The sequence below is a fragment of the Schistocerca gregaria genome, chromosome 2 (genome assembly GCF_023897955.1).
Source record: "Schistocerca gregaria isolate iqSchGreg1 chromosome 2, iqSchGreg1.2, whole genome shotgun sequence".
Classification (NCBI taxonomy): Eukaryota; Metazoa; Arthropoda; class Insecta; order Orthoptera; family Acrididae; genus Schistocerca; species Schistocerca gregaria.
Genome location: NC_064921.1, coordinates 514,015,423 through 514,040,204, shown reverse-complemented (window position 1 = coordinate 514,040,204; position 24,782 = coordinate 514,015,423). Strand labels below are relative to the sequence as shown.

Genomic DNA, 24,782 nt, shown 5'->3' with positions numbered 1-24,782 from the left:
ATTTACGTGATTATTCCATGGTCAAGGTCACGTTCAGACAAATAAGAGGCTTGAAATGAGAGTAGGAATTTATTCTGTGTTCAAATGGCTCTGAGCAGTATGGGATTTAACATCTATGGTCATCAGTCCGCTAGAACTTAGAACTACCTAAACCTAACTAACCTAAGGACAACACACAACACCCAGCCATCACGAGGCAGAGAAAATCACTGACCCCGCCGGGAATCGAACCCGGGAACCCTGGCGCGGGAAGTGAGAACGCTACCGCACGACCACGAGATGCGGGCTTATTCTGTGTGATCAAGCATTTAGAGTGCTGCGAATGGCGTGAACTTCATCACCGATTGCTATTCATAGTTTCAAAGACAGTGCCGAAAAGAAGATTAGAGGAGAATATAATTTTTTTAAAGGCTGGAGGGATGGCTAGTGGTTGTATTAAACGAGCAGTAAGTTAGAGCGGTACTCCAAGGTTCATACAAACTCACTCCTTCTCTGGGAGCTACGTGGGCTGTATGCTATCGTGAAGACAAGCATACAGCTGACAACCGGCTGTGCGCGACAAGCTCCATAGCGTTTAGCACCTGTTACTGTAGTTCGTTTAACGACTCAATTGCATTTCCACCATGTTCCAAAGGTTTTGCAGTGGTCGTGCTGCGGCAGGAACATTTTTTAGATACGAAGAAGAGTGATTGCGTTGTACATGCGGCATATTAACGGACATAACGATAATGAAAGAAGCTTCCTTGAAAAACTTATGACATCAGCGTGCGGCCAATAACTTTGACAGCATGGCGGGCATCTTTATTGCAACAAACAGCGAAGGAAAATGTGAGTCGTACCTGCAACTAAATGTACTGACACCAGTCATGAAAAGAGAGTTTGTGTAAAAAGCGGACACATTACATAATTAGTACCACGCCGTACACATTCGTTACAGTCACTTACATACGTGCAAGATCTGACCACATCAGTGGAAAGAACATTTCATTCTGCAGATGCCATCACAGCAGACTATAATCGCGCTCTCGTAGTGTGTTGAGCATGGCTGCAAGTATACCTAGAATGGTTCGCCTTGAACTACAAGTGTTACATATGCTTTGATATCTCCCTGGATATTGTGCGGACTGTACAATAACTTCATATGAAGAACTTGGTCTCTGGCTCGGTAAGGGAACGAGAAACATCTTTCCAATCAGCGGCTCATGATCCTCACCTCGTCAGCAGCACATGTAGGAGTGTGTCGACAGCTTCATACAGCTTCTAGTAGCCATACCATATGATTTAGTGAGAAGCTTGGGAAAGAAGCTCCTATGCATCCTTGTTACCTGGTTGTATTCTTTCATGACTGTCGACGCAAATATTCACCTCTAACGATGTCAGAGTTGCCAGAAGCACAGTACAAGATGTTTTAAGTGTCACCTATCAACACAATATACCGTCATTATCTCTACAGGTCGCTCGCATTTTATGTCCATATGATGATGGCACTAAATCTTTCGGATGTTTTTGTAAAAGGTAAGAGCCATACTGTTCCGTTACATAACCATTTCTGGTTATACGGTACATGACCACGGTTGAAGGCTAAAAAGTTTGCAACGAGGAAATCACCAGTAGCCGTAAAGGACGCCGTTTACAAGTCTCCGACACTGTGATTGTACCGCCAACAGTTAGTTTCCTGAGAGCCGCTCTCTTCATATACAAGAAGCCGTCGTCTCCCTAGGTTTCCATAGCGGCGCTAGTGATGGCGGGTGCGCCTCTTCCAGAGTCAGTGAGTTCTGCGGGGGCCCAGAGGCAGCAGGTGTCCGCAGACAACCAATACCCGGCTTGTCCTCCTTACATAAGCGCCAGCAGGTCGCCAGCTCTGCGCCGACAAGTCGACACTCCAGCCCCAGCGGCCGTGCGGCGAGCCCGCAGACCTCCGCAACCGTAAGTACTGAGCTCGCTGCGCTCGTCCTCATTTCACGCGCGGCCTCTGCTGGCGCTCACAGGGCGTCTCCCGTACACTACGTTTACATGCGACACGTCTTCAGAAAGACGGAAACCGCTTTTCGCTCTCGTGTTTACACGTTAAGGTCTAAAGCGGATTTGCTTGCCCAGTTAAACATGGCGCCTGGAAAACAGCTGTTGGAGTTTATGATTTACTCAGCACAGTCGCTATTTCTCTTCAATTAGGTGAGCTGTAATCTGTGTCAGTCTAATATTTCTACTTGTCCTACACTATGCAAAAAGCCACTCCGTCCATATTAGCTGAAAATTTTTGAAAACAAGACGAAACCTGCGTTTATATGGGAGCGAAAATCAGTTGCGGAATTGAAAAACCGGCAACCAGAAGCGTATTTCCAGAATCGGTTTTCAAGTGTTTAAACATGTAAACGGGGTGATAGAGCGCACCATCTGCCTCGCGTCATTGCCTTCACCGACACAAAGTGTTTTCAGTTTTACGGTCTCTCAGACATGTCTCGATATTCTCTAACCGTCACGGCAGACTATTTTACCTCTGAAATCGGTATGTTATATTTGGAACAAATACAACTATAAATGTTTAGACCAAATTGTACGGTAATCACAATCCTTACCTATTCTGGTTGATTTACCTGCCGCAACAGATCAGTTTCATGCTGCCTTCGCCGGCCGCGCCGCTGCTACGGTCGCAGGTTCGAATCCTGCCTCGGGCATGGATGTGTGCGATGTCCTTAGGTTAGTTAGGTTTAAGTAGTTCTAAGTTCTAAGAGACTGATGACCTCCGATGTTAAGTCCCATAGTGCTCAGAGCCATTTGAACCATTTTTATGCTGCCAGCACTACGTCTGAATCAGGAACAGTGACCATACGGGCGAGAACCACATAACCGGTCTGAGTCCCGAGCTCTGGGTGACTGTTAGCAAACGGAATCATACTGCGAAGAATACCAGTGAAGAGTAGCCATGAGCTTCACAGTGGTTTTGGACCAAGATATTCCTTACTTCTGCTTTGCTTATCCAAGTGCCTCGAATCTTTCATTGAGTAATTACTCGTGTAGTCTTATAGTTTTCGGATGTCTCTGTAAATTTATTCCGTTTCTTTCTTGAACAGTTCAGCAACGTTGCCTTATAATGTGTGTTTCACTATCGGCACCAACGAGACACAAAAATTTGAAATATGGAAGTAACGATTTTCCAGTACACATCCCAATGAAAAAATTAATAAATGATTCGTCCCGTTTATGTGCTAAAGTAGTTTCATAAACAAAATTTGTACACTAGGTCAAGTTGTCTTCGTATAGTTTGCCACTCCTTGTGAGACATTCTGACAATCTACTTCACGTCTCCGAACCGAACTGGCCAACAAAATTCTTCTATCACGTGGGGGTAGCATAAAACGACATCGGTAGTCGCAACTGAATCACCGTACATATACACATCTTTTCATTGAGTTATATACTGGAAAGTTGTTTTTTACATGCCTCCCATTTTTATATATTCCGTTTATTTCGTCGTTTGTAATGAACTGTTTACGAAAGATTAAATACTATAAACAGAATAAACTTACAGACACATCCAAATGTATGATAACACCTCTAATTACACAAAGAAAGACCGGAGAAACTGGAATAAATATAGCAGCAGTATGGTATATCTTGCTCCAAAAATACTGTGTAACTCATTGTCAATCGTTATTCGTATTTTGTACGGTTTATTACATTTTCTAACAGTCACTTAAGGCTTTGATAAAGAACTTATATCGATTACGTGCCTGTCGTCTGTCTGGATACCGTTTCTGGTACAAAAGTAGTGTGCGTTGCGTAAAATGAATCGGTAAGGTCAGCTGAATCGCCCTTTATATAGACCTCTAAAGTGAAAGCAAACAAAAAAAAACACAAAAAGGCATTCGTAGATATTAGTCTCCTTTAAGTCATGTCAACCATTTCGTGATAAGTTTTCGCGCAGTTTCAGGTGCAGCTTTACAGCTGAGATTGTAGTGGCGTTGTTTTTGGCACTTTCCCTACTTTTGCTTTCTAATCGAAAGTCACTGAAAATCAGAGTCTGTATTCCACGTCTGACAATTCACACGTAATACGTTGCGTAATATTCTACATCCAAACCTCCATTGGAGGAATAGCATATAGCCGCCATTCAAGTACGCTCAGCGTCACTTCACAACTCCACCTTTGTCTAACAGTATATATATTTGAAAGTATATTACAACCATCAGTAACAACTGGTGACTTACTACATAAAAATCGGCAACAGAGAGATTTCTTTGTGGTAGCTCTACGAGTGTGTGAAGTACGTCTTCTAACGCTAGTAAAATTTTACGCTGCTGTGCAAGTGTGTTTCGAATCTTTTCTCACACAGTAGTCATTTTTATGATCATTTGGCAATATACTGAATGTAGACTGTAGTGTCTCAAAAGCTGTCAGCCGTTACTTCTTAGCTTGAGATGGTGATATCAGCTGAGTCTCCGCCGATTCCTTCATTCGGTACTGGCACAGGGCTGTGTCTGTGATGATTTACAGACCAAATGGCAAAGCATTGGAAAAAAGCATAAGTAAAGACGTCTTATGGAGAATAAATTCCTGTCCTTAATTTTAGATAGCGGTTAAGTCTACAAGAACGACAAGAAATCTCAAAAAGATACGTAAGAGAAAAGGTCTTCTTTACTTTCATTTGCCTTCATCCCTTACATACATGGGGGTCACATGGTTATTATCTGATGCGGCACTGTTAATGTAATGTCAGAGGACAGCCGGAAGCCCTTCTGTCTGCATGTACTGTTATCCATCTGAAAGAATGCAAATTGTTTCTGAATGTTCGCGAATCGTAGAACTGAGGCGGGATGTGAGTACCACCCAGCATTCACTTCGTCGGTTTTGGCAAACCGCCTAAAAACCACAATTAGACTGGTCGACACACTGGACCTCGTCGTTAATCAACAGGGGGCTTCGATCCAGACCGGCAGGCGCGCCCGAGTCCCGGAAGCGAGGTGCTAACGGGAGCGGCTATCCGCTCGGGAACTTAAGAGAAGCGATATTTTTATTATTTCACAATGCAGAGCTCGAGCATCATATATATATATATATAGTCAGTCAATAGTCCTATTGGTATTTATATTTCGCCATTGCTACAACTGGTTTCACGCTATAGAGATTATTGCTACTGTTGGTTGATGGCTAACCTCCGGGAGCGATATTCAGTGTCAAACAGTAGGTTTCCTATACTGAAGTGCTCAACTACAGGATCCACTGAGTTCCTCGTGCGCAGCTGACGATCCGTTAAGCTGCCTACGAGGATTCTAGTCGAAAGACTTTCACCCGGGTGTGGGCCATAGTACGATTTATTATCATGAAATAGCGAACGCCCATTCAGGTACACCAACTCCGACTTCCGCAACCAATGGATGGCTGTCACACGGTACGGTTGTAGAAGAGACGGGAGCTTATACAAGTAAGACCCAGAAACGAATTCGCTGGATCCGTTATGCAGAGAACCAGCTGGGCGAGTGCCGCCGTGAACCGTTAATGTGACCTCCAGTAGCGGCATAATTTGTGTTGCGTTGCTGAACTGTATTAGCAACTCGCCGTGCTGCGGGTATTATTAACCCATAAGCGCTCTAGTGTGGTCCTGGAGAACTCTAGGCGTGTTCCCGGTATTTCTCAGTGCAGTTACGCCGTTTAACGTGGAGTGTTTCCTGTTATAGTTTCTGAGATAAACAGGTCTCAGATACCCCGCCAAATTTATACGTAAGCTATTTTTCATTCTTTCTATTAGTGTTTTGTGCGGCTGAAGTCTCGGCGTACTTCGAAGTAAGTAAAATATCAATGAGAATCTTAATGTTTATGTATGTACACATTATCTTGTAGGGTGGCATCATTCAAGCGTTGACAGCTGACGGGTTAGAGAGAATAATGAATGATACTGCGTTTTTGCAGTTTGTTTAGGAGAGCACAGTAGTAGTGGAAGAATTTCTGTCAAGTGATCATGATTCAACACCTGAAATGACGTCAGAAAGTAGTTGTGAAGAATCAGATGCAGAGGAGTGTTACGTGACTTCTGCTGACAAGTGCGTTTTTGGAAAAAGCTGTGCTACATGTGGTCACAAGAAGCTGCTCCTACAACACGTATCCTTGATCACAATACACTTGGTCACCTTCCAGGCGCTAGATGCAAAGTAAAAATGCTTGATTCAAGGAACATATTATCTGCCTGGTAATTGCTCATTACTGTAGATTTATACCCACCAATACAAACATCAAGATACATAACATGTCAAACAAATACAGAGCTTCTCAACCAGCACTCATAAAACTGTTAGATGTAATAGAGTTGAGAGCATTTCTAGGTCTGCTATATTTGCCTGGAATAATGAAATCTATTCATGAAAAAGACGTTGGACTTTTTGCTACTAATGGGACTGGTCGTGATGTGTTTCAGCCAATGTTACTATTCATACATTTTTATTCATTTTGCCTTGCTTCCTTTTGGACTGTGCTACTAAAAGGGGTGCCAGGAACACTGACTTCCAGAGATTCGAGATGTATGGGAATTTTTTATATAGTTTTATCAAAAGTTTTATAATCGAAGAGCAAACTTAATAATTGATGAAATCCTAGTATCCTTTCGGGAAAGGTGCAAATTTCGCATGCATATGCCTTAGAACCCAGCCATATACGGCTTCAAAATTATGTGCCTTTGTACCAGTGTAATCACAAAAGTAAGGTATCTTATTTTTTATAAGTACATAGACCTGTTTATTTCTACAATGGGTTACAGCTTGAACATTTAGCTATTTTTAGAAATAATGACCTTTTCTATCCATGCATTTTTATAGACGCTGTGGCAGTTTTTGTATGCACATGACATACCAGCTCGCCGCCATGCTGTTCAGACAGTTATGAATCTCTTCTTTCACCTCGTTGTCGGAGATGAATCGCTGGGATCACAGTTAACGCTGAACCGGAGAAGAGGGATGTTGAGCAAGGGAGTACACATCCTCCATGACAACGGTCGCCCACACATCGCTCGGCAAACCGTTGCTCTCCTGCAACACTTTCAGTGGAACATAATCACCCACCCACCCTATAGTTCTGAGTTGGCGCCCAGTGAGTATCATCTGTTCCCTAGGTTAAAAGAACATTTGGCCGGAAAGCTATTCAGCTCCGACGACGAGATGAAAAAGGAGATTGATAAGTTTCTGAACAGCAAGGCGGGGACCTGGTATGTCATGGGCATACGAAAACTGCCAAAGCGTCTGCAAAAATGCATCGACAGAAATGGTAATTATTTCGAAAAATAGCTGAATTTTCAAGCTGTAAACTGATATAAGCAATTGTAGAAATAAACAGGTATATGTACTTATAAAAATTAGAGACCTTACTTTTTGGATTACTATCGTAATGCGTGAACATTGTATTTATGGAATGCATATGTCTACACAGGTAGAAGTATAAATGGAAGCACATTATCAATTCCAACACAGGGTGTTCTGAAATTAGTAACACCAATTGAGGGAAGCAATAGAAATGTGACGGTAGACAACTTGTTCGTGCTACTTGAGCTCTCTGATCAAATGAAAGGCAAAATCTTGACTGTCTTAAGTACTCTGGAGGTAAATAAACCACAGATTCTAGAAGAATTCAAACCAGACAGGAAGCGCCCTGCAGAATCTGCATTATTGTGGCATAACAAAGAAAAGACAATTTGTTCTTATGCTCCTTGGAAAAGTCGAATTGTTTTGTTGTCTTGATTTGTGTACCACTCTCAGAAACTTATGACTTGAAAGAACAAACCTGAAGTTGTCATTTATTACAATGTCACAAAAAGCGTCAGTTCATCCCCACGACTGGCACAAGGAACTCATTAAACTTCGGTTACACGATAAATCAGTCTAATCTAAAAGCCGTAAATTCAACTAAATACCTAGGTATTACAATAAGGAACACCTTAAATTGCGAGGAACACATAGAAAATGTTGTTGGGAAGGCTAACTAAAGACTGCGTTCTATTGGGAGGACGCTTAGAAAATGTAACAGACCTACTAAGGAGACTGCGTACACTACGCTTGTCCGTCCGCTTTTACAATATTGCTGCGCGGTGTGGGATCCCTAGCAGACAGGACTGACGGAGTACATCGAAAAAGTTCAAAGAAAGGCAGCACGTTTTGTATTATCGCGAAGTAAGGGAGAGAATGTCACAGAAATGATACAGGATTTGCGTTGGACAACATTAAAAGAAAGGCGTTTTTCGTTGCGACGGAATCTTCCCATGGAATTCCGATCACGAACTTTCTCCTCCGAATGCGACAACTTTTTTTTGACACCGACGTACATAGGGAGGAACGATCACCAAGATAAAATAAGGGAAATGAGAGCTGGTACGGAAAGATACAGGTGTTCATTCTTTCCACGCGCTATACCAGATGGGAATAATAGAGAATTGTGAAGTCGGTTTTATGAACCCTCTGCCAGGCACTTAAATGTGATTTGCAGAGTATCCATGTAGATGTAGATGTGAATATCACGACGAACACACAGACGGCTAGTGTCTCTATTTTATGCCATTTCAAACATAGTACGAGTCAATGCTACCATCTTCTTTCAGTACATCGAAAGAAATGATGAAACGGATTATTTAAAAAGAAGAGAACCGCACAAAGGTTGGGAATGGATTTAGTGAACCCCACATACAACGTCGAGATGTCCGATCCCTTACTTGTCAAGTGAGAGATGTTCTTATTATACTTGGCTATACACCGCTTGCCTCAATATCTTCTGAGCCAGAATCCCGGAGAAAAACAAGATGCTACATGTGTGCAAGAAATGCAGACAAGAAAACCAAAATAGTGTAAGAAAAATGCTCAAAACATTTTTGTCCCGGTCACACGTTTGCACTGTGCCAAAATTGCTCGTAATCTTATCTATAATGTGTAAAACCGATTACAATATTCAATTAGAAATCTAAATAAAATTTCTTTAAATTACAGTTTCGTTTCATTTACTGGGGTGCTTCACGACAACACTAGTGTTAGTGTAAGACCATCTCATTAGAGTAGTTAACGGTTAAGAACTGTCGGTTTATGCTTAATCAACGTTCTTATTCAGTAGGTCTATACTGCGCGAGTAACAGGAAAAGGTGTGACAGCGAAGGATTATTTGAACCCGATCAAATTATGAATTTCATGATGGAATTTCCAAATAAACGGAACAGTGCAGGTTTACAGAAGTGTGTAAGAACAGGAAGATACCAATATTCACGAGTCTCTACTTTGACGCGCAGCCGACTGTTGCTTCAGTCACGACGAGTGCTACGTAACCTCGCGATCACGACCGCCACGTGCAGTGTACAGCAGCTGCAAGTGCAGAGGATGTTTATCTCGAGTACACTACTTAGGTTCCTTGTGGCAACGAGAGGTAGGACCGGATAGGCGATGGGAAACAAATCATTGACGTACACAACGACGCAATGGACTTGACATTATTCTAAATCGGACCAGTGCAGTGGTATCACTTAGCAAAGCGAGCGTCAAGAAGTCTGTAGCAACGTTTACACACAAAAAAAACTAAATACCATTACTTTCAAAACAGCGTGAAGGAGAATTGTCTGGTAAGAAGCTGAGAGCATTCGTTAGTAGAAGAAGAGAGCTTTTGCCCGCGAAAGGCAAAGGTCCCGACTTGGAACCTCGATCCGGCACACAGCTTTTTAATCTCCCAGAATGTTCCATTCATTAGGTACTTGCAGGAATATGCAACTGATAAAAAAATAATTACGACTTTGTTTCATGTCAGTCCACAACAATATGATTATTTGGTTCAGAAGAAAAGGTGCGTATATTCGCTAGGAGATGACGTAAAACTGTTACTGGGACTGTTGTTTACTGGTTTAAAGAATTCTCAGCAGACTTAACAGAGTGTACAAGTAAGAGATATACCAAGGCATATTTATCTGTTCGAAGTGACGTTAGTTAGAGACAATTTCAGGTAAACAATGGGCAGTTGCGAAATTTGAAATAGGTTTAGGGAAGAAGCCTATGTAAGTGATAACGTCATGGCGTCTTTTACTTGACGGTAGGTGCAGCGCTAGTGCTGGAAGAACAAGATAACACACAGGACGTTCAGTACGATATACATATTCAGTGTCTGTAAATCTAACACTGTGAAGTCGAGGCATAAGGGCCGGCCGCGGTGGTCGTGCGGTTCTAGCGCTGCAGACCGGAACCGCGGGACTGCTACGGTCACAGTTTCGAATCCTGCCTCGGGCATGGATGTGTGTGATGTCCTTAGGTTAGTTAGGTTTAAGTAGTTCTACGTTCTAGGGGACTGATGACCTAAGATGTTAAGTCCCATAATGCTCAGAGCCATCTGAACCATTTTTTTTAACGACGCATAAGGAATTACCGTACTTTTGCTATTGGCGTCCCTATTATTTGAATTCGTATCCCCAGAAACTATGGTACATATCCGGCCAAGAGGTCTATTTCCTTCCTGATTACAAAAGATTATCATCTTTAACTATGAGTTGAAAGTGTGCCTCTTTGATTGAACCACATGGTAGAATGGTTCGCATTTGGCTTTTGCGAATATACTCGAAGGATGCATACCAACTTTATATGTATCGGACGTTCCGTGTGGTTTCAAAATTGGTCGTCCTGAGTTTCCCCGCGAATCTGTGCACACTTTAATGAATTCTGTGTTGTGTTCTCCTGTATTCCATACTTCCGGTGCAAACTGAAGGTGTATTATCAGGCGTATCTTATTGCTGCTGATGTCCACGACCGTTACTTAGTTTACATTTCCCGTCAAGTACTACTGAAAATGTCTAATGGACTTAAATACACTGACCCGTATGAAATATCGAGCAACGCACGGGAACCTCATTCACCGAACATTTTCAACAGTCTCTTCTACGCACGGCGAGCCATGAGCAGTTCGCAGTTCTATGGTCCCAGTTTTCACGAGTATAATTTCGAAAGGACTTTATCAAACATCACAGATCCAACCTCGAACACACCTACCTCATCAACGCTTCTTCTGACAGGTAAAAGAAAGGACAAGGAACATCTGTTTATTTAAGCGTGTCACATTGGTAGGTGCTTAGACTTATATTAACAGAATTAAATCGCAACAAAGGAAAAAGCCGGTAATTACTGTTAAGGGATACTCAACTTTAAATGATTTTAATAGCATGGTGTTTCGTTGTTGTTGTTGTTGTTGTTTTGCTATGATGGTGGTTTTGATTCGGAAGTCCGCTGCAGAGTCCCTTTCTCTCTTCATAACGACAGCAACCCACACACTTTTGAATCTCTTGACTGTATTCAAGACTTGATCGCCTTTTACCGTAGTACCGCCAGACTTACCTTCATTGCAAAACTTGAAATCCCTTGGCACCTAGCAACCACCCCTGTCAGTCTACCCCTTTATTAAACTAGTGCCATGAATCTATTTTATCTTCGGTCGAATTCAGTGCCTCCTCATTAGATATCTGATCTACCGATCCAGTTTTCAACATTCTTCGTTAGTACTACATTTTAAAAGCTTCTAGTCTCGATTTTCCTATACCGTTTGTTGTTCACGTTTCACGTGAGATACATTTTGCTCAAATATTTTCGGAAAATATTTTCTAACAATTATGATTATGCTACGTGTTTATATATGTACCAGTAACTACCAACATGGTTTGGAAGACCATCATAAAACGGCTTCAGCCACCGGCAAGACCCCTCTTCCCCCCCCCCCCCCTCCCTCCCCCATATCTCTTCCTCCGGGCCATCCTGTTATTGTGATCAGGAAGAACAGAATGAAGTAGGTGATTACAAAGGACGTCTTACATACAGAAGGCGAATGTTTGATAAATATGTTGCGCTACTACGTCTTCCGGGAGCATCTAGGTCTTTGGCGTTGGCGTTAGTGACTCTAACAGGGAGTCCGTGACACTGCTGCCTGCCAATCCGCATGCAGCCAGAAAAGCACCTTCGTGTTCTTCGAGCGTAAGCCTATATCTCTATCTCTTACTGCTGAGTCTAAAATAAGAGTTGGCTATTCTAGAACAGTGGAACTGAGTGGTACGGACGAAGAGGTAATAACGTACAGCTGCACACCATCCCAGTTGCATTTCACAAGATGCTGATATTACACGTAGACAGACGTACTGCAAGGCATTGTGGAAAACATTCTGGAAGTCAGTGTACAGATATTCCTGGATACGTTCCAAAAATAATTCATTCACTGTCTTATAAAAGAGAACATCGAGTGTTTGTGTTCAGTGTCACATCGACATCGATATCTTAGGGACTGAGCGCTATAGGAGCTGGACGAGGAGAAGTAGATGAATAGTCGATTAATCTTTTAAGTGTGTCGTGAGGGAAATAACAGAAAACTTAAGTCAGAATGGCGAAGTGGGAATACGAAACCCCTGCTTGCCAAATACGTGTCAGCTGCCTTGTTCGCGAAGTTGATCCTCTGCTTGCAAGGCTTTAGGTATGTAGTTCTTGCAAAACAACACAAAAAGGAATTGTGCCAATGGAGGGAGCGGACACGAAAGTCCTTGCCCTATGACGAGTATTGACATTAATGGAGTTATAGCGAAACGTTGGCTTTTGTGGTGTAACACAATATGGCTCTGAGCACTATGGGACTCAACTGCTGTGGTTATTAGTCCCCTAGAACTTAGAACTACTTAAACCTAACTAACCTAAGGACATCACACACATCCATTCCCGAGGCAGGATTCGAACCAGCGACCGTAGCAGTCGCACGGTTCAGGACCGCGTGCCTAGAACCGCGAGACCACCGCGGCCGGCTAACACAATACATCAGCAGTGGGCGGACAGCCAATTTCCATTTACGGTACGCTGAATAATGTACTACAAGCAATGAAAGAAGGTACTATGAGTACCGCATAAAGTATACAAGAATGTGTTGACTGTATGAATGATTGGGATACCCACAAGAGATAGGGACATTGATGGCAGAGTATGAAACAAATCTGAAATCAAATGTAATAGCCCAATGACACAGGCTTCACAACCAGCTTGATGTACTACTTCCAGAGTAGAAAACCGATTGTTTATTCGGTCCCCAGGCAGTCATAGAACTTTTTCTTTCCCTTTAGATGATTTTCAATCAGAAAAATACCATGTGGAAAATTTCAAGTTGTATTATGTCTTGAGTTCCGTGCTAATTTCAGATGTAACGATTAACAACTTTGTGATCAAGTTCACAGGTGCAAGGAAACCTAGAGTGTACTATCTCCAACAGCCTACACCTATAGCTATACTTATCAAGACAACTTGGGGTGTATGGCGGAGGGTACTTTGTGTACTACTGTCACTCTCGCCTTTCCTATTCCAATTGCGAATGGTTCGCGGGAAACCCTCTGTGGGTTCGAGTGTCCCTAATTTTATCTTCGTGGCATTGTCGGGGTGGTGCACACACACACACACACACACACACACACACACACATGGTGAAGCGAAATTACCGCACTCGGACTTCGCTGCGCGACTCCTCATATACCAGTGATAAAAAGATGTCTCTCACAAAATTTCACCCGGCGAGTACATCCCAGAAAAAGGGCGTTAAAGAGTGGCAACCTGGAAACACTGTAACCTCATGTATGTTAAGTACGTCTCTCAGCACATGTTGATCTGCTGTACTGTTGGTGCAGTGGATAGAGTTTGGGATTAGCAAGCAGGGGGTTAATGGTTCGATCCTGCGTTGAGGTATATGTCGTCCAGGTGGTGCGGTATCTGCGGTATCTGCCATCTATATCGACAACAGTCATTGCAGCGGATCCTCTAGGAAACATTTGCACTAACATACTACAATCGTAGAAATGGAATATAGTTCAGCTTTGAAAAATGCCCTTTCCACGTCGTGGGCCTGAATTTATTCCCACCACTTCATCTACTAGATGCGAAACCTGTTTTCTTTGTGCCCTCCTCCAATGTCCCATAGGTTAGTACCAACTATTATTCTTTCCTCTTTCAGGTCCATTACATTTCGTTAGTGCCTTACATCACCAGTAGGACTAGGAATATGCTTTGTGAATCATGTTCAAACTCGTTTACTATATGTATGTGTTATCACCATAGTCCCACTAATCATGCCTTTCAGCATTGATTATGGTAGTCGCATGCTGTTTAGTATGTATCACAATTTATTATTATTATTATTCTATAAATGGGATTGTGGAAACGTCACGTCTGTTACCGTTGGGGTAACAGTGTAATTCGAAACCGAATATTTCACAATTGGCGGTGTCGGGATGAATCATGCAGAGCTATATTTGTCAAAGATGTAATGTGTGTTAGGCGGAACAGCGCGCAGGACTGACGGCGTGTTTATATCTTTGCGCTGTCCACCAGACAGAGACTAGTTTCGGGCGGAGTAACGAGCCCGTGACAGACACCAATGTACATGCATAGATGTATAGAATTTTTTCAGTGTAAATCTCTAAACCAGGGTGTCAGATGTATGACATACACTAACGATGAATATGTGGATATACTTCTGGTCCTTGATGCGTCTAATAACCGCGATGGTGTTGCTGCTTCTGAATATGCTGTTAGATATCATCGTCAATGCTATCCAAATAAAAGTGTGTTCCGTCGTCTGGAGCTGCCCCTTCAGGAGTCAAGTTCTCTCCTTCCACCTTCGCGTGACAGAGGTCATCCACGGACTCGCCGTACTCCAGCTACTAAGGAAGCTATTCTGGAGGAAATACACAAACAACCTCAGCGAAGGACACGTACCGTAGCAAGGCAGCTGCGTGTCTCGCAACACACGGTCGTTAACGTGCTGCACGAGCATGAGCTGTAACCCTACCATTAAGCTTTAACTCAACACCTGCATCCTGCAGATCGCCATCACTGGATACCATTCTGTGAATGGTTCCAACAACAACAGGAAGAATGAGACAGCGTCCACTCGTGAGGGTGTCGTCAACATCCACAATGTCCACCATTGATGTGAGGTTAACCTGTAAGTCACCTGCCATCATGGATATCAAGTTCGCATTGGTATCAACGTCTGGATCGGAATATTGGGCGACAGGTGTTCGAGCCTTTGCATATTGCCTGACCGGTTACCTGTATCAAGGTATCACGAATTCCTCTCAAACCGTCTGCCTGACGCACTGGAAGACGCTCCACTACATGTAGGCAGAGAATATGGTTCCAACGTGATGGTGCGTGCACCTCAACACTCTGTAATTAATGTGCGACAGTATTTGGACAGAATATTTCCAGGAAAATGGCTCGGACATGGAGGTCCAGTTGTACGGTCGCCACGTTCAGCTGACCTAAATTCCCTGGATTTCTTCCTGTGGGGACACCTACAGGAGCACTACTCCGCCAACGCATGTGAAAGAATTGGTAGCGCGTCTTCATGTTACTCTTGTTACTGTGGACGCAGCTTTGCTGCGAAGGGTCCAGAGCTGTAAGATCCGGCGGTTTGCACAATGTTTGGACGTGCAGGGAGGTCCTCTTGAGCATCTGTCGTTCTGAGGACAATATATTCTGTTGGGAAGGTGTTGCAATAATTAATATGGACATTATTATTGTCACTCGTTGCTAATGTCCGACATCTGAGTGCCCATATTACATGTAGTGTAAATGACAAGATGATGTTGTGTTACTGCACTGTCTTATCATCTTTAGCATCTCGAAACTGATGTCGTTTTTTGTAGCTTTCCTGTCCTATGACAGATCATTTGTTTCAACTGTCTATTTTTTTATTTGTCTAATCAAGTATTTGTGATGTTCAGCGTTGCAAAATCTTGTAAATTTAGGATACAGAATGAAATTAGCAAATAAAAAAAATGCGCCCTTATCCAGGATCAAATCCTCGATCTCCTGCACGCTAACCCTAAACTTAATCCACTGTACCAACTGTACAGCACGACTGACAAATCTTGACAGATGTAATTACCCTACATTTGGTTACATTTTTTGCCATAGTGCCACTCTTTAACATCCTTTTTCTGCGGATGTGCTCATCGGACGAAGTTTTGAGAACATTTATTTATCGCTGGCACGTGAGGAGCTGCGCTGCGATGCCCGAGTGCGCGAATTCCGTTTCACCCAGCAATTTTTCATCTTCGATGCTCTGAAACAAATCTCTTCTACTGCAAGTTCTTTCCCTTCCATATTTTGGGAACTGTTAGTATTGACCTAAAGAAGAAAAAAAAGTCCTGTAAACATGCACTCTAAAATGTATTCCTTAAGAGCTATGAGCACTTGTTCATCTTTGCTACTTTCAAACACAGCTCTTCTAATGATCAAGTGCTCATAACTTTTAAAGTATGTGTTTTAGAGCAAACGTTTGCTGGACATTTTTTTCTTATTTTGGCCCATACTACCACTTCTCAGAATATGGAAAGCAAAGAACTTGCAGTAGAAGAGACTTGTTTCACAGTATCGAAGGTGAGAAATTGCTCGCAGCTCCTAAGGTATGCGTTTTCGACTCTGTTTACTGAGACGTTTTTGCTTCTAGTATCATGTACTTTCAATTGTATGTGTTTACACCATTAACTATGATACACACTGTATATCGTGGTATATACATAACAGCAAGTAATATCTTCATTTGCTCTTCTAGGAAAGTGCACCTTTCGAACTCTAACAATAAACCTCGCCATGATGCAGAACGCCTTTCTTGCAACGTCTGCCACTGCGGGTGGTTAATCATCTCCGTGACGCTTTCGTGCTTACTAGATGTACCTGTAACGTGCTGCTGTTCTTTGAACCTTCGTTATTTCCTCTATCAACCTGTCTACTATGGATCCCAGACTGATGAGCAATATTCAGTTCGTGATAGAACGAACGTTTTGTAGACCAGGGTTTCCCAAATTGTGTTCCGCGGAACAAAGGTGATCTGGTGGAAGTGAATAAGCGCTCCGGGAAAAACTATTAGTGTGAATGCGTTTTCCAACATTTTTTCTTATTTTAAGCATTTTATTAAGACTTTTGTGTTATTATAATTTAGAATCGAAGTATTCACTGAATATTCTTTAAAAAACTTCTTCACCTTCAAAATAAACAAGGTGTTCCATCAAAGTACCAGGATTCTCTAAGTGTTCCGTCAAAGTAAAAGTTAGGGAACCCCTGTCGTAAGCTACTTCCTTTGTTGATGTACTACCAACGGCCTTGCCACGGTGGTAATACCTGTTCCCGTCAGATACCGAAATAAGCGTTCTCGGGCTTGGATGGGTCACCGCCGGGTCTGCCGAGTGTTGTTGGCAAGCAGGGTGCACTCAGCCCTTGTGAGGCCAACTGGGGAGCTACTTGATTGAGAAGCAGGGGCACTGGACTCGAAAACTGAGGACGACCGGGAGAGCGGTGCCTGACCACATTCCCCTTCGTATTCGCATCTGGAGACACCTAAGGGCTGACGATGACACGACACAGCAGCAGGTCTGGCCTTTGGGCCTTCAAGGCCTGTTTGGACGGTGTTCGTGTGCTTGCCGGTGGACTACATTTCCTGAGAAGTCTTCCACTGAACCTCAGCCTCATTTTTAGTTTTATTTCTCCCTCCCCCCCCCCCCCCCCCCCTCTCTCTCTCTCTCTCTCTTTCTCTCTTTCTCTCTCTCCCACTCTCACTTTCTTCACAGTACATCTAGAAATCCGTAATAGGTACTGCAAGTGCCTTGGAATACAAAATCTTATATCGATGAAGATAACCAAGCATAAGACTTTATGCCCCACATATTGCCAAAATCAGTAAATAAACAAATATGTAACATATTATGGTTAGTACTGCAGTAAATATGCAGAATAAATATTGTATGTGATTACTGTAACAGATATTCGGTTAATGTACTAAGAAATAAGTAAGAAATAACCTCAAAACGGCAGTAATATAGTAATGAGGTACGTAGCTGTTCCTCAGTTCATAAGCTTTTGTATCTTTTCGGCATACTGTAACAATTTGTCTTAAGAAACTATCTGTTAGGTTTATTACAGTTTCCATTTGAAGAAACGAAGCAGAAAAAGCACATAGAGGTTCATAAAATATGATAAGGAGCTACAAGCAAGACCATCGTTTGAGTAGGTCTGCTATTTTTCCTGCGTTTAGGGAATAAGAGGAGCCGCTTTCGTTGATATCTACATGTCAGTTTGTCTGGTGTTGCAAGTACCGGTCGCTGCTTCGTTATAAGTTTGTTTGTGCTTTGATCCTGCTTGTTATCTTTTGGCAAGTCAACATACAAAGCCAGCTCCTAATACAACACTACCTCAATTCCGGGAAACAGTCAAGCATAAGCAGCAGTTTGAGCGTTAGTCATGAATTCGAGTATAACCATAGATATTTTTATTTCCGTGAAAGTGTGTGGAACGTACTCGTACTGTTACAGCAAGGTAGAAGTGTGGGTGACCATGTGGGTGCTAGTTCAGCGCAGTTTTTGTTATGATTAATTATGGATATGGCAGGCAATGAAGAGTGGGAAGCTAGATAATGACATGTTCTTTTTCTCTCGAATAGAACCAAGATGGCTTGATAGTCGCGATCTGAAGTGCTGACCAGTACCATCGGTGTCATACGCCGATACTCGATGAATCAATGCGGAACGATTTACTATTTTACACCGGCGCACGCTCTGGTGATCAAAAACTGTGTCTTACAAGTTGGTCTTGCATTGTCTACTACCAGCTATCACTAGAGTAGACAGCACCGCAGAAGTGTGTTTTGAGCAGTGGACTGTTATCAGTTATGGTTAACTGAAGTTGTGCCGTTCCGTCCGAACAGAGAGAATGAATCGATTATGTTGCAGGTCCATACGGGATACTATGCTCTTGTGTCGCTGCTTCAGAGGGAAATCCTACACGCTGCACGTATGTATTGTGTCAGCTGTGGCAGGCATAATAGTTTTCGTGTTAGTATAAACATTGTTTTCTCCTAAAGAGCCAGAAATTTGGCGTATATTATAAAAAATTTCTTAAGTCTTTGTTGCTTTAGAATTTGATGGGGGTGCCTTTTAATACGTTTCGAATCTCTTGTCTTGGTTTAATTGTTTGATTATAATGCATGTTTTCCTTGCTGTTTTTGTTCAGTGACTGTGTGTAGCGTATATGTGTGCACGGAATTGTGATTACGCGTGTGAGCGAAATACTGTCAGTGATTTTATTATTTCGAAGATTTTAATTTCTTCAATTCTGGTCTTCTTGGATAGTAAAAAGTTACCTGATAATAGCCGCCACTGCGAGGGTCTAACTCTCTCTCTCTCTCTCTCTCTCTCTCTCTCTCTCTCTCTCTCTCCTTTTTTTTTTTTTTTTTTTAGTTGAAAACCAGTTTCATTTTGAGATTTCATTCTTTACCTTTAGAAAACAGCCTTCCATGCTTCATTTTTGTGTTTCTGTTCTCTGACAAACTCTTTCCTGGGTTTTTGCGGTCTTCAGTCCGTATATTGATTTATATAGCTGTCCTTGCTAATATATTCTGTGCAAGTGTCTTCATATCCGCTGTAACTTAACACACATCTGAACCTGCTTCCTGTAATCCAGTCCTGATGTACCTGTATTAACCAATTCTTGATGCATCAGGACGATTACCAGTAACTGATTCCTTCTTATAGTAAAGTTCCACCACAAATTTTTTTCCCCCGATTTGATTCTGCGCCACTTCAGCAGTTTTCCGGTCTGTCCACCTAATCTTCAGAATCATTCTGTGACACCAAATTTATAAGCTTGTATCTTCTTCTAGTCTGTCTAGTTTATCGACTATATTTCACTTCCGTACAAGGTTCCTTTCATACGAACACTTTCAAAAACGCATCGTAAGATTTAAATTTGTGTTACCTGCTTTTTCTAGGCAGTATCACTCTCGCTAATACAAGTATGCACTTTATGTCCTCTCAAGTAAGTTTTTTTTATTGGCCGCTGTTCAGAAAATCATTACTTGCAGGAGTAAACACATTGCAACGTTTCTTTCCTCGTGCGCCATTGGGGAAATTGCCTTATTGATGATGTTCATAAACAGACTTCTAGTTCTCGTATTCTGCTCTCGTTCCAACAGTGCCTCTCTCTTTTACTACTTGCGGAAGAAACTCGGAGCAGCGTACTTCATTCTTTGTGGTTCTCGTAACAATTTTCTTATCGAACTGAATGCGTCATTCATAAAGTGCAGTTTATATTATAGTAATATTACCTTCGGTTTATTAAATTGCTCCGTCCATTGACGTTTGACTACCTAGGTAAAGCAACGCTGAATAGGCAGTGGACAAAAGTGTCTGCTGCGGTATAGCGCTTGCACACGCTGCTTCTGCATCTCCGACATCGGCGGCCTCAAACAGTGGTTGAGCTTGTAACGGCACAAAAGCAAAGATCTGCGGCTAGCGTGAGTATGACGGTGGTGAGCGTCCCTCTGTTTCCAGTTCTTTGCGCATTCTGTCTTCCAGAGCGACACTTCTCTTTCCTCAGGAACATCCGGCAGCCAAGACGTCGTCCGTTGCGTAACAACTCGGCCATGAGTTGCCCGCGATCTCGCTTCCCTGTCTTAGGTTGGCTGTAAGCAGGTCGCATAGCTGTGTCGGAGCGAGCAACAGGTAAACACTGTTGCCTGCAGGTTCGGTTTCCAACGGGCATTACTACGTCAAACACGAGTGAGGCGTTATTGTCTCACCGGACGCTTAAAATCGTTTCAACCAGCACATTCAAAGGGCCATCCAAGCTCATTCGCATATCAGTAGTGATAACGAGAACAACTTGCCAATGTATTTTCCCTTGTTGAATGTTTTTGAGCCACGGATGTGTACAGATTAGAGATCGAGTGGTGGTGGTGGTGGTTAGTGTTTAACGTCTCGTCGACAACGAGGTCATTGGAGACGGAGCGCAAGCTCGGGTTAGGGAAGGATTGGGAAGGAAGTCTGCCGTGCCCTTTCAAAGGAACCATCCCGGCATTTGCATGAAACGATTTAGGGAAATCACGGAAAACCTAAATCAGGATGGCCGGAGACGGGATTGAACCGTCGTCCTCCCGAATGCGAGTCCAGTGTGCTAACCGCTGCGCCGCCTCGCTCGGTTAGAGATCCAGTAAACCTTTCATAAATACTGATAACGAGATAGTCTTGCACATCCGTGGAAACGCTTCTCACAGAATTCATTTGATAATTGCTACTGATGAAGTGTTTTCTCAGTGGTGAAATTAAAATCACAGAATCCTCTAAGCACCGCGAGGAACACTAAATCGATAAAGCGTCAGTTCCGCCTTTGAAACGCAACATAAAAGGCATGCAACACAAAAGTCATGCGCCTTGAGTAGTGTCGTCTCTTGACATATTTAGGCATTAATTGAAGCAGCAGTTTTTCAACATCACGAGTCTCCTAGTCCTGCTCGAGGAGGCAGTAGATAGTTCTGTGACGTTTCGTTTTACTTCTACAGTTTTTTCTTGCATGTTCCCAGAACAATACCTTTTTTCCTCCGCACCGGGGATGGAGGCAGACGAAGAATGTGGCTGTATCTTCAATGTAATTATAGAAGTTTGATATACATAGTGACTCTCTTTCAGCAACAGATGTGTATCCCTATAACAAATTCTACGCTTGTACAAATTTCCTCTTGTGATAGCGGTTCTTCCATATCGCTAAATATGTATACCGGAATGGTCCCTGAAGAAGTACACTTCCAGTTTCCTTTTCCAGGCAGACCTAGTGCACCATTTCAATGAGTTGCTTGTCGACGGGCCGTTAAATTTTACGCTTGCTTCCTTTTTTAGCGTCCCGTCCTGCAGTCGGTAAAAACGGAACCCGGAGGTAACTTTGTTCTTTGTCTGTCCGTTTATCAGCCTATCTAACAATTAAGACTACTTTTTCCCAGGAACGGGTATAGGTATCAAGTTGAAATTTACGTCACATGTTAAAGTCTGTGGTCTTACCCATGTAAAATAATTTAGCTTGTAAGACGATGGAATCAAAGGAAACGGCCACTTATAAAAATTTTTTGACACTCGCAAACTCACTCATCAGAACCACAAAATTAGCAAGAAGCAAGGTCTCAATATAAAAGTAAAGAGAAAAAATCCGAAAATATTAATTCGTATTCCCATAACACAAAACTAGTTTTTTTTTTTTCATTTCAGCAGCTATAAAGTGAAGGTTCGATCTCACTTGTCTAAGTCCTGTCTCACATCAGGACCGACCTATGTTGCCTAGGACCTACTCTTTATAGCTACTGTAGTCCACAATTTTAGGTGTCCCTCACACAATTTCAATTTAAAAATGTCTGTTTTATATTAAATTACTTAGAGAATTAATAAAGATGACTACTACTTTTATCACGCTAATTTATTATAATACTATTTTTTTCACACAAAAGGTGAATGTTGGATAATAAATTTAATCTTTTTTTTATAAAAGGGGCAGTTAAACCAAAAAAATTTATTCATTTTAACAAAGAATAATTCATATTAAAATTTTACCAGCTTTCAGTTCAGTATATTTCATTATTAACTGGGCAGTTACAATTAATTTAAACAAAAAAATCATTCTCAAAAAGTCCAAAAACCTTCAGCGCCATATGAAGGGAACCCAGAGGACTTTTTTTTTTGACATTACTGTCTTTATTTCATTTTACTCTCTGAGATTTTTCGTCGTCCATCTCGAGGTCCAGGTAGCTGTCCTTTGTTGCATCTGGTCTTGTCATCTTTAATTGCGGGGGCAGAACTCAAACAGCAGCGACTTGATGACTGAGGATCCCCACTGCTTGGGTGGCAAGCCCACTCCTGGGCTGGAGCACTGTCGGAGCAAATGTATTCGATCATAGTTTGTATATATAGTTGAAAACTGAATGACAAAGTACATTCTAAACATTCTGTTTTTATCCGTTTGCTTTGGATGAAAATAAATTATTTTCTTCATATTTTCATATTTTATTTGAAGTGATGAAGTGTAAATACCATGTAATGTTCCTTTACTATACCCAAAATATTTTGTGTTCGTCCTTTAAATGTCATGTATTATACAAATATTTTAGTTTTCTTTCCAGTATGGTAAAATTTTCTAATTCTTGTCCTCATTTTTTAGTGGATTCTAAATATACCTTACTATTTGGTTCAGTTTCTATAATTATATATAGGCAAAGTTTCTGGCAATATTTATTCTTTTCTTGGATATAAATGGAATAAAATTAGTTGTTTTTATTAGTCCTAATTCTTCGATATTTATATTTTTGGTTATGGAAGAAAACAAGCTATGGGATTCAGAAAAATATGTTTCTCCAGCTCTGATAAAATACTTTTGGGTTACATAAATTATATTATTTGTCTCTTCAAAATTTCGATATGGTGAACAGGTATATAGTAAAAACGAAATGCAGGTAAAACAGAAGTAACTAATTTTTCTGTTCCCTCATTCTTTTAATTTATGTATTCCTGTTATTTTTATAGTATTTTTATCACCAGATATACATACTGTAGAAGATAATTAAAACAGTGCAAAAAGTATTTTCTAAGGAATCTTAATTTTTCCCACATTTTAGATGTTGGGACAGAATAAAAAGGAGTTTTCTCGAAATATTCGCTGTTATTACTTATTAAATCGAAACAATTTGTTAATGGATCAAATTCTTGTTCTTTTTGTTAATCTGTATTAATGAAATTATCAGTTGGGTATCCTGATTTTGTAATTCCATTTTCTTTATAAAATTTAGAAGGAAATGTTGTCTTTAGTCTTTTATCCATACAATTAAAAAAACCTGTAATATGGTTACCAAGTTATATATTTACTCATGGACTTGTTAACTGGCAAGTAATTTTATTGTATTTTTTACTCTAGCATTAGAATTAATCCAGGGTAAACCATCTCATCCAAAATAAATATCGTTGTTTAGTATTTCATTACTATCTTTTTTATATTCTCCTTGTTCTTGAAAATTAAAGTTATTTATTAATTTTTTGTTAAAAGTACCTGCAAAATCTTGCGTTATATTTAAACCTAATAAATAGTAATGTTCTTTTATAATTTCTTTTAAAATATCTGGTAATTCACTTAAAAGTGTATCTAATTTAACACTGGCCAGTTCTATTACATAAAGAATAGTGAATTTTTTTATATCTTTTTAAGGAATTTTTATACCTTTAATAATAATTTATTTAATGCCATTAATTGTTTGTACATTATAAACTAATAAATATGGAATTTTTTCTATAAGTTCATGTCTTGCCAAATTAAATTTAGAAAATCTATATCTTAAAAAAATTTTGTCTACCACATGCTGGGTTTTTTACAAGAAACATTCCATTTTTTTCTTCTTCACAATCTATAAAACCTGTTATTTCAAAAACCTTAATATTATTACAAAAAGATTCTGTTTTTGGTTCAAATTATTCTAATTTTTTTCTGCTTTTGTGTCGATAATATTGCCAATATTTGTAACAATATTATCATTGTTTAAATTTTCTGTAAGTAACCATATCCCAAATCTATCGTTGGTTGGTTTCGTTTTACTTCCAGGCTGTCCTGTTATAGAATATTCTGTAGCATAAATTTCATTTTCTACTTCCCCTAGAATACAAAAATTATATTAAATTTGTGTATAAACAGCTAGATTAAAAAGTGCCTGAAACTTGGTAGATGAAAGCATAAAGCTTCTATTTCCTTACGTCTCTGGTGGAAAATGCAATAAAAATTGAATCGATAATTATGTGAAAAAACTGTTTGATTTTATGACCATAAAGAAAGGAAATAATATTTTATCTAGAATCTAACATCCTTTTATTTCTTTAACAGCTATGTTATATTTGCCTTCATGTGTTACTGATAAAATAAACTTGGAATGACATGTTCTTAATAATGGAAAAATAAGTAGTAAGGATACTTTGG

At 40.9% G+C, this 24,782-nt stretch overlaps 1 protein-coding gene across 1 annotated transcript in view; it reads left to right on the top strand.

Annotated features, from left to right (window-relative positions):
* Positions 1-931: 931 nt before the first annotated feature.
* The window catches only part of LOC126329483 (glucose dehydrogenase [FAD, quinone]-like), a 170,500-nt gene continuing 146,649 nt past the window's right edge, over positions 932-24,782 (top strand). The window contains exon 1 of the mRNA XM_049996160.1: positions 932-1,926. The gene's annotated coding sequence lies outside the window, so the exon portion shown is untranslated. The remainder of the gene's footprint in view (positions 1,927-24,782) is intronic.